Below are 17327 nucleotides of genomic sequence, written 5' to 3'. Positions count from 1 at the left end.
TCTTTGGTAGGCGATATGTGAAATCTGGGATATTTATGGGAATGGTGGTTGCTATGTATTGTTGTTTCTTGAAATCTTATTCTCAAAAACATTCTTGCTCAATTTGAATTCATAATCGGTTTCAAACAGCTGTGAAATATCCACTGCAAGTGTTGATATCGAATAAAATGTGTGTACTTTTTATGGAGCCTTCCAGTAGAGTATTCTAAAAATTGGAGCTGATTTACAGCAACAATTCTTATTTATTGTATATATTTATATATGTTAATTAGATATAATAGAAATAAAAACCAATCCAAGTAAAACAAAAACCGAAGTCTGACAATTTCAAATTTTCCAGCAATTTCCATATATATGAAAAAGTTGGTTCCAAGCAGTAAACTAGATAACATGGGAGAGTATGCCACTGCAGTTTTCACACTAAAGCAATATGACATGTATCTCTTGGCATTTGAAAACATTCAAATGTAGGGTTAAGCAGCATGTAATGCTGTTGATTGGTTCATTCTCAAGTGACATATGTCATGTATCACTTGTCACCTTAGTGTAAAATATCGCTTCAGGAGACAACTCTCTCAGCTTTTGTGCAAGCTGACGTAAATTCAATTCTCAACAGGAACCCCAAAACTTTTTGATGATACCCCAGCATTGTTGTAACAGCGTGGCTAAGTCGATACCAATGCACCGATTCCAGGGTTGGGGTATGTCATGGGGTCCACAAAAGAAATCAATGCAACACTTTCATAGTGTAATTATCCTGAAAATTATGCAAAATTCGAATTGCAGCAGTATTACAAGAAAACTGACTTTGCAATTCAACGACAATTTAACATTGCAATGCAATTCTTCCATATTTTAGAGGAAGTCTATCATAAATTGATGCATATAATTAGCATTAATATTAATAAATATTTTGAACAGCTTATCATTGTTGCAACCTTAGAACATTAGTACCAGTGAGAATTGGGGAAGTATATTGGTATTGGTTCAGTACTATGAAACTACTTGATGCTATTTCCATCAAATGAATGTTCTGAGCTACGTCATATTTTCATATGAAACTTTAGATTTTGTTCTGCAAGTATATTCAATGATATTTTTATCATGGAATTTTTATAAACTCAGTATCATTCCAACATATTTTTGGACCAACTTTGAGACAATAGATTACTGTTAGTGAACATTCCCTGATACAGACTCGTGTACCTGGGAGTGTACGGAATATGTGTGGCATATATGCTTCCATTATACAGGCTTGCAAGTATGCCAAAGAAGGTGTTGCAACCTGGTGACATGCAGAACCACAAGAAACTTTAGGTAAATACATGACAAGATGTTTCCCTAATTTCACAATACCATGGGACATTTTCATATATACTGTAAGTTGAACAAATCAGATTCTAATCTTAGTTAGGATACTGCATGTGACAGCTATTTGAGACTTGAATGTCAATTGATTTTGGAATTATACTTGGTTTGGAGTAGCTTCCAAACACACGTAACCAGTTTTGAGGTTAGTAAGAATGCTTCAATTTGTGTGATTAAACTAAGCACCTCAAATTGTATGAAAAACAGACCATATTTTGGATGGAATTGAGCAGTCCCCTGTTGCATTCTTAATAAACAAATGGAAGTAAACACTCATATAAAATTACTTGTAAATGTCTAATATATCTTTCTTCTTCAAGTAACCAGAAAACTGGAACTTAATGAACATTAACTTCTTATGAGAAACAGGTAGTGGTTAACTTTACTTTCACATATTGCCTACCATGTATGTATATAAATTAAATGTAAATACTGTACATAATAATTAAATTGATGCTTGTAAATTAAGCTAAAAGATTTCATATGAATGGGATACATGAATGTTTCATAAATGTGTGTTGTAAACTTCTGCACTAAATGGATTGCTGAAGAGAATTTTGATATAATTATATACAAATTAACAGAAGACTAATTTAACTTTTCATTTTGTAATTTTAATATTGTTCCCTAATTATGCATGTGTATAAATTTTGAGTTAATTAATGTGATGTTATTAAATGAATGAATGGATGAAAAAGAAGTGTGTCTTGCTACTTTTTTTACGTTATGATAATTCTGAAGAAAACTGTAAAATAAAAAATATGGCTCAAACCATTAAGAGATTATACTGACCATGGTCCAGACGCCAGAGCCTTGTAAGTCTGCAAAATGCAGTCAAGTGTGTACTATATGCCAGAGCCTTGCTAGTCTGCAAAATGCAGTCAAGTGTGTACTATATGCCAGAGCCTTGCTAGTCTGCAAAATGCAGTCAAGTGTGTACTATACGCCAGAGCCTTGCTAGTCTGCAAAATGCAGTCAAGTGTGTACTATACGCCAGAGCCTTGCTAGTCTGCAAAATGCAGTCAAGTGTGTACTATACGCCAGAGCCTTGCTAGTCTGCAAAATGCAGTCAAGTGTGTACTATACGCCAGAGCCTTGCTAGTCTGCAAAATGCAGTCAAGTGTGTACTATACGCCAGAGCCTTGCTAGTCTGCAAAATGCAGTCAAGTGTGTACTATACGCCAGAGCCTTGCTAGTCTGCAAAATGCAGTCAAGTGTTTACTATACACCAGAGCCTTGCTAGTCTGCAAAATGCAGTCAAGTGTGTACTATACCCCAGAGCCTTGCTAGTCTGCAAAATGCAGTCAAGTGTGTACTATACGCCAGAGGCTTGCTAGTCTGCAAAATGCAGTCAAGTTTGTACTATACGCCAGAGCCTTGCTAGTCTGCAAAATGCAGTCAAGTGTGTACTATACGCCAGAGCCTTGCTAGTCTGCAAAATGCAGTCAAGTGTGTACTATACGCCAGAGCCTTGCTAGTCTGCAAAATGCAGTCAAGTGTGTACTATACGCCAGAGCCTTGCTAGTCTGCAAAATGCAGTCAAGTGTGAACTATACGCCAGAGCCTTGCTAGTCTGCAAAATGCAGTCAAGTGTGTACTATACGCCAGAGCCTTGCTAGTCTGCAAAATGCAGTCAAGTGTGTAGAGCCTTGCTAGTCTGCAAAATGCAGTCAAGTGTTTACTATACACCAGAGCCTTGCTAGTCTGCAAAATGCAGTCAAGTGTGTACTATACGCCAGAGCCTTGCTAGTCTGCAAAATGCAGTCAAGTGTGTACTATATGCCAGAGGCTTGCTAGTCTGCAAAATGCAGTCAAGTTTGTACTATACGCCAGAGCCTTGCTAGTCTGCAAAATGCAGTCAAGTGTGTACTATACGCCAGAGCCTTGCTAGTCTGCAAAATGCAGTCAAGTGTGTACTATACGCCAGAGCCTTGCTAGTCTGCAAAATGCAGTCAAGTGTGTACTATACGCCAGAGCCTTGCTAGTCTGCAAAATGCAGTCAAGTGTGTACTATATGCCAGAGCCTTGCCAGTCTGCAAAATGCAGTCAAGTGTGTACTATACGCCAAAGCCTTGCTAGTCTGCAAAATGCAGTCAATTGTGTAGAGCCTTGCTAGTCTGCAAAATGCAGTCAATTGTGTACTATACGCCAGAGCCTTGCTAGTCTGCAAAATGCAGTCAAGTGTGTGCTATACGCCAGAGCCTTGCTAGTCTGCAAAATGCAGTCAAGTGTGTACTTTGTGGAAGGAAGGCTGACATTTGGGTGTCTTGGGAAATGTAAGGGACAGGACAGATAAATCTGTCCAGTTTGAATTTCCTCAGAAATCACACTGAATTTCAGGCCATCCACAACAAATACTTTCTCCCGGACAGAGAAGAACTATGGATGGAGCTTGGTCACCAACTAGGTTACATCTGCACTGTTTATACAGAGTTTTTACAAATGATTGGAGCAGTTTCATGAGTTTGCTGTAGCTATAATATTTGACATATTGCCATGAAATTTTACAGTAATGGAGAAAAACTCTAAAAGTTTTCTTCTCTTGCAGGCATGTTTCGGATTTCTGTCGGGAGAGCGCAGCACTGAGCAGCGAGTAAAGATGCACTGAGAAAGCTTATGCTGTGCTGGAATTTCATGCATATCAGTCAGTCAAAACAGTGCAATGACACTTTAGAACAAAGTTCAAGAAAGATGCATCGAGTGTCAACTCCATTCGGCAATGGTATGCACAGTTTACAACTATGGGATGCCTCTGTAAGGAGAAATCAACGGGCCGGCCTCCAGTGAGTGAAGAAACTGGTGAGCGTGTGCGAGCGAGTTACACACATAGCCCACAGAAGTCGACGAATAGAGCATGGTTTCTGTGAAAAACTTGTTTATAGTGATGATGCATTTGGTGCATCTTTCTTGAACTTTGTTCTAAAGTGTTATTGCACTGTTTTGACCGACTGATATGCATGAAATTCCAGCACAGTATAAGCTTTCTCAGCGCCTGTCACCATATTTACTCACTGCTCAGTGCTGCGCTCTCCCAAAATCTGAAACATGCCTGCAACAGAAGAAAACATTTTGAGTTTTTCTACATTACTGTAAAATATGTCAAATATTATAGCTCATGAAACAGCTCCAATCATTCGTAATAACCCTGTACTTACCTGCGTAGTATTCTTTTTTATTATGTCCTGTTTATCATTACGTTCTTGTTCAGTTTGTCAGAGTGTATACTAACACCGTTTTTTTCTAACCACTTATTTTAATTGTATTGAAACTTATTAATGGATATTTGTTTTTTAAAACGTCTTTCAATTTAGTCTCCATCCCAAAAAAAAAAAAAATTGTTCTCGGAATTGAATTAAAAATGGAGAATCCACCATGCATGTAGATGCATTGTCTACTATGCATAAGAACACTACTTTGGGGTAAAACGGTCAATTCACAGTGCACTTTAATCCTTTGCTGGATAACATGATCACCGAGCATACATGCTTGACTTGTTCCAGATTTAATGAATAAACATAACAAGCACACCCCGGCCTCCCCTATGGAGGGGTAAGCCTCAGCAAACAGGCAGGTCGCAGGTTGAGGATAGCGAAAAACCATCAGGTGTGATGGTTAGCTGTGAATAAGACAATGTCAAATAAGCAGTTCCGGACCAGTAGTGGCAGTCAGTAATGTTTGTAGAGGGTGGTTTTGGAAGAACCATACTTATTAAAACTCCAGGAAAGCTCTATAATGACACTGTGACTGACATGGCGAGTAAGTGCTGCCATTAAAAAAGCAGGGAAGGAAACCTGGACAGGTGCAGGAAGCTCTCCGAAGGCATGGTAATGACAATCTACTTAAGGGAGTAAACCCTATACAAATCCTGGCCCTTCAGGTTAGGGATTGGATATAACGTTAACATCCCCATCCTGTAAAAAAGAGAATGGTTGCGGATACCTTAAGGCTTGACTGCACCTTGCAGCCAAATGGGCGATTTTTTTCAAATTTTCCTCTCCATTCGAAAAACCTCTTGGATATTTCAAAATATGAAAAATTACATCAGCTTAGAATTGCTTCTAGAGCATTGATGTGAATGTTCATGTAGTTTGCTTTCACTGTTATCTAGATATTATCAAAAGTTTCGGGATTAAGTAAGTCTATTAAACTTTTCATAATCTTCTATATATATAAAAATAGATGTATGTGTGTGTGTGTGTGTGTGTGTGTGTGTGTGTGTGTGTGTGTGTGTATTTATTTGTTCCGAACGCCTGGAACAATTTCAACCAAACTTGGTACACGTATCACTCTGGAAATAAATACTGTGGGGGTAAGACACCCCTGGCACCCCTAGGAGTGCGGTGGGAAGGGGTGACATGTAAAAATAAACCAGAACCACCGATATTAAATTCTGCCCAAACAGACATCCGTGACTCTATGCAATCTGCACAACGATAGTGTTTCTTGGGTTGTCTAACATTCAGGCTGTGTTGAGAATGCAATCCATAGTTTTCGTGACACTCCCAATGCGGTTCAACTCCAAGTTCATCACCGATCGGCAAGGAGGGTGAGAGGGGGTGTAAAATAAAATGCCACAAATGACCTAGATTAGTGTTGAATCCATAGTTTTCGAAGTCACTAAGCTAATTGGTCACATTCACGATCACATTTAAAATTAGTTACATTTTACGCTATAGTTAGAATTCTTTATTTTCCTGTCTAATACAAGATTGGGATAAATAAATACCCAGGTAATGAGCTAGTATCTAGATAACAGTGAAAGAAAACTACATGAAAATTCATCAATGCTCTAGAAGCAATTCTAAGCGTATGTGATTTTTCATATTTTGAAATATCCAAGAGGTTTTTCGAATGTAGAGGAAAAAATTTGCCCATTTGGCTGTCAAAAGTCCAGTCGAGCCTTAAGATTTCTCGGCCAAAATCGGATAACATGGAGACAGCTCAGTGAGAAAAAAGGCTCAAGATCTAAAAACCTGGCAGTCAAATGAAGAAGAAAAGTTGACGACCTAGATGAATGGAAGGTGATCAATCACACCAAGGACCTACAGGGACTAGCCATCACCCTTTGAAACTCAAGGCCATTTTGGTCAACAACCTCCCCTCATGATGTAGTCACAGACAGACCCTTGGGGGTCGACGACAAGAAGGGTGGAAATTCTCCACACCCTGCAAAAATGTTAGAATTGATTGAATTGAATTGGTGTTTTAAGTCCACTTTATGCACAGTAAGGCTAATCGGGACTGGACCTACAGTTTAAAGTGGGATCCGAACCACTTGTGCCTCCACCGGGTATCGAACCCGGGACCCCTTGATTACAAGGCAATCAAAAATGTTAGAGTTGAGCTTTTAGCTGTGTACTGTGAACGTATGCTTTTACAGGTGGATGTGCTTCCGCCCTACATTTAGTGTTTTAGTGGGGTCTTTCTTTGTTGTTTTTTGTACAAGAAGTAAACTTTTGATGGCATCATGCCATCTCGTTGTTCTGTGCCATACTGTAAAGGCAATTACGACAATGGGCCAACAGTGTTTTCATTTCCAAATGATGCAAAACGCAGAGAAAATTGGATTAGAGCTATCCACAGGAAAGATTTTACACCAACAAAAACTTCCAAGGTACTTTCAAGTAGCTAGTATAAAATGCATGTTCTTGTTTAAAATGGCGTTTTCAAGTTGCCTTTCTTTAAAATTATTACATGAGTAATTAACTAGACAAGAATCTATATTATATACATTCTTTAGACAATACAACTCTAGACATACTACTCTTTACGACAAAGACATTCATTTCAAACTATGACAAAATCGAGAACGAGACAAACATTTTCAGCTCGATACGAAACCGAGAAAGACATTTCAAACTATGACAAACCTGAGAATGAAGCAAACATTTTCAGCTTGATACGAATCCGAGAACAACATTCATTTCAAACCATGACAAACCAGAGAACTAGACAAACATTTTCAGCTCGATACGAAACCGAGAATGACTTTCATATCAAGCTATGACAAACCCGAGAACGAGACAAACATTTTTAGCTCGATACGAAACTGAGAATGACATTCATATCAAACTATGATAAACCCGAGAACGAGACAAACACTTTCAGCTTGATACGATACCGAGACAGAACTGAGACCCTGATATTTCAAACTCGTGATGAAACCGAGAATTTCTTAGGGGGTGCATTAGCCCTGTTCCTCTCGCTAGGAATGCCCCAGATTAGTATTTCACATTTGTTATGAGATGTAGGTTTTGATATGTAGATTATGTCTGTTAGAATATTTATACATAAATGCGTAATGCCTTAATTATGGTGACTATGCACTGAATACTTACGGAATTGATTTCCTAATGAAATACAAAATTCAGCCCGGGAGGGTGAATTCAAGTGATACATTATTGACTTGGTCATTGAATAAGTTAGAGCTCTGCATTGCAGCAAGGTTAAGAAAAGTGTAACCTATAGCAATTGCACTGGGTACTACTTTTTTTTTTTTAAAAAAAAAAAGAAAGATTTTTCTGTCTGCTGCCTCTCCAGGTTAAATGTAATGACGACAATGAATGAATAAATGTACATGTCTTAACTTGTTCAAAATAATCTCTATCTGAAAATCTGTATATCCTCCTAAATTTTGTCTATTAATACATTTCTTTAGAATCTGTTTCAATGCTAAGATCAAGATGCAAAGAATTGTGCATACATAAATGTAAATCACTACATTTGGAAGAAAAAAGTAGATGTTCGAACAGAACTAATCTATTACAATGTACATACGTATTACTTTATATTTTGATATGTTAAAATAATTTACTTTCAGTAGATTTGTATCGATTTGTATCTCCTTATTTGCTATTCTCGTTCTACAAAATCCTGCTCAACATTACATAGCAATTCTTTCCTGCTGTAGAAGCAATATCATGAATTGGGCTACGAATGAACAGCACTGGCTGCTGTAGGAAGGGTCGGATCGGCGTGACGTCACGAGGAAAGGGAGTGAGTGGCCTTCTAGCTCTAGGGGGTGATGGACTAGCACCGACAAGTATTCAAGTAAAGCAAGCACACAACAGAGAAAGAAATATGGTACGATAGTAACCTTCCACTGCAGGTACTCACCTGAATTAGACTGGAAGATAGATGAATACCCACCGACATGCAAGGAAGCAGAAAGAAAAGATGTGAAGAAGGAAATTATCACCCTATAAGTAAACAGAAAAGCAAAGCTAGAGCAAACATTCAAATCTCAAACCACACAAAGCACGTAGAGTCACAGACAATTCTGGGTTGTTACAATTCCCATCGACTTTCTATGGAATCTTTACAACCCAGAAGTGTCAGTGACTACACCTCTTAACCAGTTTTAAACCTAGATCTCTAATGACAAAAACTGACAAATGGGTTAACCAAAATAAACTTAAAAGACCAATCACATGCAAAGAACACTGCAGAAGCAATGTAGTAATACTTATGATGCATACTGTGTTATGAGAAGTTAAAGTATAAATGGAAAAGCATGCAATCAGCACCTACACAAGCATCTTAGCAAGTAAAGAGACATGCAATTTTATGTCATGACTTTATAGAATCAACTCAAAAGCACAATTTTTTTACTAGCTAAAATGATATTTCTTACTGATTTTAGAACAAGAATAATAGAGAAATAATTGAATTCCAGAGTTACTATCAGACCTCTAACCCAGCGCTACTCACCTGCGAATCTGTCATGCCGTTACTCGTGGGTAGGGTGACCAGACGTCCTCTTTTATCCGGACATGTCCTCCTTTTTAGGTGTCTGTCCGGCGTCCGGGCGGATTTTTTAGAAATCAGTAAATGTCCTCCTTTTTTGGAAAGAGTATAGAATCGACCGTAACAAATGTGCTCCACAGAGAATGTTTCCACACATAACGATCATCATATCACTTGGGGCGCGTTAAGTATTCGAGCAATGCTCACCTAGCATAGGAGCTGAACACGATCACTTTCCCGACTGAGTCATTAGTAAGGGTGTGTGGGATCCAGAAAAGTCGGTACCGGGATCGGTTTAAAAAATCTGCCGTCCCGATTCCGACTTCTAAATAGAAATCATTTCCAGACTTTTCGGGATTCCGAGCAGTCCGGAACTTCCAAATGGCGTGGTTCATCCTTGATGTTTTCAGCATTGTAAGTGTCTTGACACTTCTCGGAAATTATTAGATTTTTTATTTAAAAAAAAACACAAAAAAACGTGAATTCCACAGCATTGGAAATTTTTTCCCGTCCAGAAAATTTCATGACCTAATCGGGAATTTGCGATTTTTTTCCGTTCCGAACGTCGGGATTTAAAACAATTTCCCGTCCCGAACAAACAAAGTTCTGTCCCGCAACTAGTTGCTTCGCAATCTGATGAGGATGAGCGATGATATGATGAGATGAAGGAACACTCACAAAGAATACCCATGCCCAGGCTGGGATTCGAACCCGGGACCTCTGGGACACTCCACCAGAGGTAAAGTGTAAGGTGGCTGTCAGTATCCCCTGCTGTTGAAGAGTACTAGAAATGTTCGTGGCATTAAAATCATATTTCTTGACCCAATCTAAACTACAATGTAAATTAGGTTCTTGGAAATAAGTTTCAGCGAAGCTTACTTGTTACATTTGCATTCACTTATGGGGGATATTGCATTCTAATATCCAAGAATTGGTAAAAGAGTAAAATTCTGTGCTTCAAAGTATAGATATTTTAGTTATGATTGTCATGTGTTAAATAAGATTAGGAGATTGCATTCGTTGCTTAAAGGCAAGAGGAAATTTCAAATTATTGAAAAAATCATCAGAATTTTATGTCAGCAAAGTGTTGGTACTTTATTTATTAATGAAATTATGAGTAACGGCAAATGAGTCGCCATTTCTTGCGGTGTCCTCTTTTTTATGACTTTGTCCTCCTTTTTCATAATGCTCTGTCCTCTTTTTTTGAATGTGTGTCTGGTCACCCTACTCGTGGGTGAATATGGTGGTGCTAAATTTGTCTCAGATCAGGAAGTTTATGCAATATATGTATATTTTGTTGGTCAATAATACACATTTGAATGCTTCACTTACTTCATTTAAGAAGCAAATATAATCTATTGTAACTCATTACCACACGAAAATTCAGTTCCTTGCGGGTGAGCACCGTGCTCCCATCTTCTCGCATCTCCGACACAACTGAAACAAGAATGGGCCGAGAGTGTTAGCAATGAATCATATTTCGTATTGTGGTATTTTATTGAAGGAGATACTCAGCAAGGAAGGTACACGAGAGCTTGGCTCCCACACTTCCACGGAGCTCGAATTACAAGCATTTGAAAACGAAAGGAGAGCAGCGCTCATCCACGAGTAATGGCATTAATAAATTTTACATTCCTGGTCATAGTACAATATTAGAATACTTTCCTCAATTTTAGATTATCCTGCATCTTAAGTTCTCTAGCACCAGTCCCCTGGAGAACATATGATTGAAGCTCCACTGTAATAACTGTGCACAATGTTCTAGGCAAGATAAAATTGAACTAATTCACATATTCTCTTAAACTGCAATTTTGTTTATACTGTGTAGAATAATAATAATAATAAAAAAGCAAACATAATTGCAATTTTTTAAATCTGTCTATTGTTGAGAAATTTCTTCCTTAATTCCAACAAAAGGCATCGGTTCAATATGGAAAATTATACTAGGGCTGAGGTGAAGATACTGACACCAATAATGGAAAAATTATAACAATTCAAAGTACTTCAGTTTTCCATTGGGACTATACCAAAGCAATCTTCCAGTATTTTGCCAAAATATTAATATTAATTATTTTGCAAAATATAATAATTTTTCATTGTTTAAAATCAAATACTTACTTGTATTCAGCCAAACAGAATTAAAGAAAAGAAACCAGTATAACGGCCGCGGTGGCTCAGTCGGTAACATGTCTGACTACCATGCTAAAGGTCCCGGGTTCAATCCCCGGCCAGTTCAAATCCGGTAACTTTTCTAACGTTGGAAGCGGCTCCGGTGCCCTCCCAGCATCGAATAACATGGGTACCTGGAGGAAACCCTGGGGGGTAAAGGTGGTCAGGGGTGTGGTACTGATCACATCACCCCCACTCACGACCGGATCACGAAAGTGTGGGGCGTTACCCACACACCCCCTATACGCCTTCATGGCGTGCTGCTAAGCACAGGGGAACCAGTATAACAGTACTACATATTGAAATAAGAACTAAGATAGCAGATTGCTTATTTGTAATAAAATATTTCATTCCAAAGTTACCAGATTATCTTAAGGTATTTTTATCCTCTTGCCAAAGAGACTTTATGGTCTGTAATGTATATTTCTTTGCTTCTATCCGTGAAAATATAAGTATGTGTATGTATATATATATAATTTCCAAACTCGTTTCGGTTATTTCTTGATAAGTCTTTCTTTCACATTTGTGTTTAATTATTAGCATTGACATTGAATTTAACCTCATGCAGTGTTCTACCAAAACTCATTCTTGTCATACACGTATATTAGGATTTACAGCTGCACTGTAATATATGTATCCATAAATTAAATAGTCAAAAGTTTTAAATCCACTTCATGTACAGATAGGCTAATTGCAAGTGGACCTACAGTTTAAAGTGGGATTTAAACTACTATGTACTTCATAATTGGGAAAAAAGACACGCGGTAGTATATAAATACGGAGAAACTAGTACTCACTTTTATCTGCAAAGTGAGTACTAGTTGCTCCATATTTACTATGTACTTGCACTGGGAATCAAACCTAATACAGTGGAACCTCGATTTTATGTTTTTCAGGGGACCAAGCAGAAAAAAAAACTCAAAATGTGGGAAAATGTAAAAATGAAAGAAAATTTTAGCATTTTGCTCGATTTGGACCATTAATATTGAATGTATAATGCTGGAAAATGTAAAATCGGGGTTTCACTGTACCTATTTTTGGATGTATTTTCCTACGTGCTTCAGAATTTCCTTTGTGTAAATCATTTTACTCCTTATTTGTTTTGAGCAAAGTCTTGAGTGAAATTCTGCTTTCAATAAAAATAAATAATTCAATGCTATTTTTGAAAATTATACTTTTATTCCCGTATTCGAGAATCTGTGGTGCTAGTGTTGTTGCCACTGATCCCTGAATGGATTACAGCATTTGTTCACATTTGTCTGTACAAAGTCCTGCACACGACCTTGTTCAGAATAGAGGTAACTTTGGATTTGAATTGAAAATGAAAATTCAGTCTCTAAAAGTGCACTTGCATTGCAAAATTTTGTTGTTCTTCGTACCTAGTGTAACCCTGCAGATATTTGAGATAAAATACACATTAAACAAATTTAAGTTAACATGGAAAACTCTACTATGTGAAACATATTGTTCCCTATCTTATTTATGAAAGCAAGTTAGTGGCGAGAAATTATTGCTACTCCTAGTGAAGGCTATCACTAGGGATGGACAATATCGGAAATTTGATATTGCGATATATCATCACGAAATTATTATAACAGACGATACAATACTATATTTTTTCCATATCGTGATATTGGTGATATATTGTCTCCACGATATATATCGCCAAATATGATTATATATTTTGCTGACATGGTATATATCGTCAAATATCATGATGATATATATCGCCAAAATATCATGACGATGTATCATCGACACGATATATATATCACCAAACTATCGTGACAATATATTGCCAACATGATATATATCACCAAAATATTGTGACGATATATTGTCTACTTGATATCACCTGGACGATATTTTTAAATATTGCGATATATCACCCAACACTAGCTATCACATTGACCTATTATATTTTACGTTGCTTGTCTGTCACTTTTGGCTAATTGCACAACCGCGCGGTTGTGTCGCAAGATCTTTTGGAACACATTGAAGACAACCCACAGTTTTTTGATAATGTCATTACCGGAGATGGAAGTTGGATCTTCGAGTACGATCCCGAAACAAAACGGCAGAGCACCGCATGGCACACTCCGCAGTCGCCTCGACCAAAAAAGGCGCGCATGTCCAAGTCCAGAATCAAAGCATTGCTGATTGTGTTTTTCGACAAGAAAGGTGTGGTTCACGCGGAATTTGTGCCTGCAGGACAGACAGTCAATGGCTCCTTCTGCATGGCGGTGTTAAAAAGGTTGAAGAGAGGGTCAACCGAGTGTGACCAGAAATTGCCGCGGATTGGAAGCTCCATCATGACAATGCGCCATGTCACACGTGCTTCGTGGTTGAGAGTTCCTGACGAAATCTGGCATCGCAACGATTCCTCAGCCTCCCTACAGCCCCGACCTTGCCCCCGCAAATTTTTTCCTCCTTCCAAGAGTGAAAACAGCCCTCAAAGGACACCACCACGGAACCCTGGATGCGGTCAAAGCAGCTTGCACGCGTGCTCTGTAGGCTGTTCCAGTTGCTGACATTCAGGGAGCGAACGACGCGTGGAAAACTCTCCTGCAGAAGTGTGTTGACGCTCAAGGGGCATACTTTGAAGACTACTAAAGGTTTGTAGCAATATCTGTAATAAAATATTGTTTTCTGGATTTATTCTCATTACTTAAAATACAGACCCTGTATATCGCTAACACAATAAATATCACCAAATATGATTATATATTGCTGACATGGTATATATCGTCAAATATCATGATGATGTATATCGCCAAAATATCATGACGATGTATCATCGACACAATATATATCACCAAAATATCGTGACAATATATTGCCAACATGATATATAACACCAAAATATTGTGACGATATATTGTCTACTTGATATCACCTGGACGATATTTTTCAATATTGCGATATATCACCCAACACTAGCCATCACATTGACCTATTATATTTTACGTTGCTTGTCTGTCACTTTTGACTAATTGCGATGATGATGACAAGTGAGATGAATGAAAGGATAATCGCAAACATATATGGACAAAACATTAACCCGGTTAGGTTACTGACCCAGTCCAGACGCCAGCCCCTCCCTGATGGCGCAGTGGTAGCATTGTCGCCTTGTAATCAAGGGGTCACGGGTTCGATTCCCGGTGGAGGCACATAGTGGTTCGGATCCCACTTTAAACTGTAGGTCGTCCCGATTAGCCTTACTGTGCATAAAGTGGACTTAAAACAACAAATCAATCCAATCCAGACGCCAGCCACAGTAGTCTGCAAGATGCAGTCCACGGTTTATTACGTGGAAGGGGATGACATTTGCGTGCTTAAGAAAGTCACCCCTTACACCCCTGGCTACCATACAGGGTTATTACAAATGATTTGAGCGGTCTCATGAGTTTGCTGTAGCTATAATATTTGACATATTGCCATGAAATTTTACAGTAACGTAGAAAAACTCAAAAAGTCTCTCTCTCCTGCAGGCATGTTTCGGATTTCTGTCGGGAGAGCACAGCACTGAGCAGCGAGTAAAGATGGCGACAGGCGCTGAGAATGCTTATGCTGTGCTGGAATTTCATGCATCTCAGTCGGTCAAAACAGTGCAACGACACTTTAGAACAAAGTTCAAGAAAGATGCACCGAGTGCCAACTCCATCCATTTTGAAGATCCTATGGAACGATTGCAACAGAAGCCTCACCGCTTACAATTGGTACAAGCCCTGATGCCCTATGATGAAGTGGTTCGGAAGGAGTTTGCTACACAAATGCAACAACTGATGTTGTGATGGTTTTTGTGAAAAGCTTGTTTATAGTGATGATGCCGACTGATTTCAGCCCAGCATAAGCTTTCTCAGTGCCTGTCGCCATCTTTACTCACTGCTCAGTGCTGCGCTCTCCAGACAGAAATCCGAAACATGCCTGCAAGAGAAGAAAACTGAATTTTTCTAACATTACTGTAAAATTGCATGGCAATAGGTCAAATATTATAGCTACAGCAAAGTCATGAAACCACTCCCATCATTTGTAATAATCCTGTAGTGTGAAACTGCTCTAGAAATAATTTTTGGCTTGACAAAGGCATATTTTATGGATTTAATGTGTTGCAGTGCTTGAAACATTGCAATCAAAACTGAACACCATGGTGGTTTGAAATTTGGAAACATTTATTGCAAAGTGAATGCAGCTTTTGAGCAGTTTTGTCTTGCAATTCCTGTGGGAACAGCATATGAACGCTATCAAAATATGGTGGAGGATGCTTCGGGGGTGGTTGTTGGTTTTAAGTCACTCTAAACAGAAACATGTGTTCAATAATCAATGTACTTTTCCTATGTTTTTGTTCAATTGCATCCACATGCTTGAACATACAAAGCAAGCATCCCAAGAGTAGTTACAAAATCTCCAGCCAGATGTCACATCTCTCTTCTTCCATTTTCATCCAGGACAAATATTTACTGCTCTCTCAAACTTTTAACTAATATTTCTCTTCACGAGAATGGTTGGAATAATAATGAATAAAAAGAGGGGTACAATTTCACATTTTGGATTTCAAAATATACTGAAAAGATTAATTTAAAACATGTTTTTCATATTTTAGCACTCTTGGATTCAGGTATATATAGATACTCAACTAAAATGGTTGACTGGACATGAAAGGAAGGAAGAAGAATGAAGACTGATAAATCAGACAAGAAAAATACATTAAGGAAATTTTTAAAAATATCTAGGATAATACAAAAAATGAAGTTGAAAAAAGATTACGAACAGGGGAAAGAGTTAGAATTATACTTCCAAATTAAAAAAACAAAAATGTTGATCCTTTATCGTGGATATATAATTTGCAACTGCAAACACTAATATATATAGGACACACGAATGTCGAGCATAACAATGAGTTGGGAAACATTTTTGATACATGATTTTTATTTTTCAAAACATGTAACAGAGCAACAGCATGAGGCTTCACTAAACAAGCCTAAATTAATTGCCAACACTGATACTTAAAAAATGTGATTGAAGGAATTAAAATTATATACCTTGGAAATAACCTAAACAAAAATAAATCTGGAAATATTTTATTTCCCATGGGCAAACAAGGAATATATACATCAAATACAGTAGCACCTGGTAACAAGTTAATATGATGATGTGGCAACAATGAAACCATATGTTTGTCACAAATACCCAATCTGCCATCTTGGATATGAGGCTCCCATGTAGCCAAATGGTTAATGCTCCCACTTTTGATGAGAACCAGTGGCAGCCCAAAAATTCCGACGCTGACGTAGCATCATGGGGAAAAGAAGTAACAACCTTGTTTCAAAAGCCAGAAAACTATGGTGATAGGACTCAGTGTGCTGTTGCACCATGCAGTTTCGTCTTTTGTCATCCTGGATATGTTTCAGTACAATATGTAGTTTAATATGCACTATACACAGTGTTTCAAAATGATTTGAATGATTTAAACTTATATTTTATTCATAAATGGTCAAAATGTAAATTCACACGTACGTAGTGTAACTGTCCAAGTTTCAATGGTTATCGCGAAGTTAACTCACAAATGCTCAATGTGAGCACACTTCGTTACTCTGCACATATCAATATGGTAACTGTTAGCTGCACACTAGTGTGCTGCAATAAGCGTTTTTCGCTCGAGCTAATAACGACCAAACGAGCGAAATACACTCGAACCGTATAGGGTCAATCCATATGAAGTGGTTGCTTGACTATTTTTAAAAAAGTATATTTTTTGTGTGGTGTGAGCCTCATATGTTGACAGTTCAGAACCACTCTTATTTTATGTTTACTATCACAGATTTAAAGATGGTGGGCATTTTTTTTATTATGGCACGTGTCATTTTCTCCATTCGTAAGCATCAGCGGCAACTTTTTTATTTCGACTCTGGTAAGTCCTAGGACAATGAGACAAAATCTGTGATGTTAAGCACATTATAGGCTACAATTATATTTGCGTATAATATCCTCAATATTATTCCTTCATAATACATTTTAAGGTTCGATCCCCGGCCGGTTCAAAT

The sequence above is a fragment of the Lepisma saccharinum genome, chromosome 30 (assembly GCF_977018435.1).
Source record: "Lepisma saccharinum chromosome 30, izLepSacc3.1, whole genome shotgun sequence".
NCBI lineage: Eukaryota > Metazoa > Arthropoda > Insecta > Zygentoma > Lepismatidae > Lepisma > Lepisma saccharinum.
This window is presented reverse-complemented; position numbering follows the sequence as displayed.